Source organism: Poromitra crassiceps (genome assembly GCF_964638095.1).
Source record: "Poromitra crassiceps genome assembly, contig: HAP1_SCAFFOLD_1722, whole genome shotgun sequence".
NCBI lineage: Eukaryota > Metazoa > Chordata > Actinopteri > Beryciformes > Melamphaidae > Poromitra > Poromitra crassiceps.
In genome coordinates this window covers 21,736-24,570 of record NW_028150692.1, presented here as the reverse complement: position 1 = coordinate 24,570, position 2,835 = coordinate 21,736, and the positions used below count along the sequence as shown (strand labels likewise).

The 2,835-nt window shown below is 47.7% G+C and overlaps 1 pseudogene across 1 annotated transcript; it reads left to right on the top strand.

The window, feature by feature from the left end:
- The first annotated feature begins 145 nt into the window (after nt 1–145).
- On the top strand, nt 146–2,448 carry LOC310772011 (GATA-binding factor 2 pseudogene; annotated as a pseudogene). The gene is made up of 2 exons (XR_014553965.1): nt 146–271; nt 870–2,448. The product of XR_014553965.1 is annotated as a GATA-binding factor 2 pseudogene (transcript).
- Nucleotides 2,449–2,835: the final 387 nt, after the last annotated feature.

Genomic DNA, 2,835 nt, shown 5'->3' with positions numbered 1-2,835 from the left:
CTACAGATCTACACTGTATTGTGCCTGCTTGTGCTACAGATCCACACTGTATTGTGCCTGCTTGATGTGCTGCAGATCCACACTGTATTGTGCCTGCTTGTGCTGCTGGATTCTCCCTAACGGCCTGCTTGTTGTCTCTGTGCAGTCTGCCGCCAGGCGAGCAGGCACCTGTTGTGCTAACTGTCAGACGACCACCACCACACTGTGGCGGCGCAATGCAAATGGAGACCCGGTGTGCAACGCCTGCGGCCTCTACTACAAGCTGCATAATGTAAGTCTTTGACGGACGGTCGCACGTTGGGCCGCACGATGCCGGCAGGGTCAAGTAGACGGGAAGCAGGCAGGTTACATCGATTGTCGGGGGATAAGAGAGGCAGAAAGGAGAGAGAGAGAGAGAGAGAGAGAGAGAGAGAGAGAGTTGGGTGGGGTGGGGTTGGGTGAGGTGGGGGAGAGGGGTGGGGGTGCATGTGCTTTGCTCTCAGACACTGTTGGACTCGTTGGGTGTTTTCTTTCTTTGTGCTTATTGTTTCCATGGTAGGCGTAATCCCCTTGGGAATCACAATGGTGGGACTGTTGTTGAGTGGAACTGCCTCTGTTTCAATGAGGGTCAGCCTCTCTGCATGAATAGCGTTAGCATTGGAGGCATCGAAATAGAGTATAGGTACAAGGAATGCAGTTTTTTTTTTTTAAGGATTGACCGCAACGAAAAGAAGTCAGATGTCGCACGTTCTTTCTGGCGTTTAGTATTTGACCACATACGGATGCATGCATTCCTCGCACTTATCATAGAGGCAATGAAGAGAAAAGGCCTCTCTAAAAACCCTATAGCCCGCTCACTCACATCCTCACGTCCCTCCCTCTCTGACCAGGTGAACCGGCCGCTGACCATGAAGAAGGAGGGGATTCAGACGCGCAACCGCAAGATGTCCAACAAGTCGAAAAAGAGCAAACAGCGGTGCAGCGACGGCTACGAGGAGTTCTCCAAGTGCATGCACGACAAGAGCTCTCCCTTCAGCGCCGCCTCTCTGGCCGGCCACATGTCCATGGGCCACTTGCCGCCCTTCAGCCACGCGGGACACATGCTTCCTACCCCCACCCCCATACACCACCCCTCCTTCAGCCACCACCCGCACCACTCTAACATGGTGACGGCCATGGGCTGAGAGAGGTCAGGAGAGAAGCGTAGAGCTTAGCGATGTTGGGTTCACCTACAGGGGGGGTTGAGGGTCTGTGTGTACAATGCAAAGACGTGCACGTTGTGTGTCTTATCTTGACTGTCTTTACATTAGACAGAGAATGCCAATGGTGTGTGTTGGAGAACAGAGGGAAGGAGGACATCTTTTGCTCCTTTTCTTTATAGGTACCTTTGACCGGAGAGGATTTTCCCGCTTTCTTTCCCCAGGCACACACACACACATTTAAACACAGAAATGTCATTGCACCTCCTAGTTCTGCTCCAAACAATCCCCCTGACAGTCTTATTACTCCCCCGTCTAGCTGCAGTGGTTTGTGCCGAACCGGTCTGTAGTAACTGTGAATATTGTAAATGTGTGAGAGAAAAAAGGGGGGTGGGGGGGTGGGGGGGTGTCTCAGACAGAGCGATGCCCTTCACAAAATTCAATGAAAAAGATGCTGGATTTTTGCTCATGGACAATTTTAAAGGAATTTACAAAAAAGAAACAAGCAAACAAAAAAGTTTATGAATCTTAATTTGAGACTGTTTATTATAATTATTGTTATTATAATTATTGTTATTATTGTTATTCAGATAATTTATTTTCACTGCCTTTTTCTTTTACTATATCACCTGAAACATAATATGGATACTGTTATCCCAATTATGAATATATTTTTTAGCTGAAGCGCTTTCTCTGAGCTGTTCAACATTTATACTCATAAGAAATAAAGAGATCAAGTTCATTATCCCATCTGCTCCCTCTACTCAATATTCTCTGTGTGTATTAAAGTCTTCACCATGAGAACAGAGACAGAGAGTGGCACTATTAAAAATCACTTTCGTCGGTGCCATTCACACTGACCTGAAAGGCACCGCGCCAAGTTCAATGAATACAACGTATCTGTTCTGCATCCACGCCTCACTGTTCTCTCAAGAGCCAATGAACAGTGAGGTTATTGCAGTTTCAGGTGTCAGCCATTTTAGCTCCACAATCCTCCTCCGTGGCCATTGCTCGTGTCACCGTGGCGATCTTACGGAGGATACTGTTACATATTTGCAGCCAACAGCAGCAAATGTCATCCACAGTTAGTCTACTACACCTTGGCCAAGTCTTTTATCACTGCAGTCTCTCTGCCTCTGTGTCACAGCTGTTCATGAATCCGTCTACTCTTCTACCGGAGACAGAGGACACCAGCCTGGTCTTCGCTAACCTGCCCAAAACAATTCAAAGCTGACAATCTGGTGCCGACACTGCATACTGTTGATAATAAAGAAACCATATAAATCTGACAGCGGTGGCTCTGAGAATTTATTCTCCCTCGGGGAGGACAGTACTGAACTCAACTTTGAGAAGACATAAACACAACAACATTTCCAGGGGGTTATCTTCACTGTCGAGCAAAAGTAGCAATGCCATAAAAGTACCAACGTAATGATATTCATTGTCAGCCCAGGGGCAGGAGGAGGAGGATGGGATGGAGGACCTGGCGGTGCTTTGGTAACACACATACACTGAATAACCTCCTCGGCTGGATTAACAATACAAAAGACGACAGGCCTTTGCAGTAGATCAGGACAGTACAACATCACTGTATTCAAGTTACCTCTCCACAGAAACACCCCAGCCCCCGTTAACAAGAACTGCCACTTTCCCATAA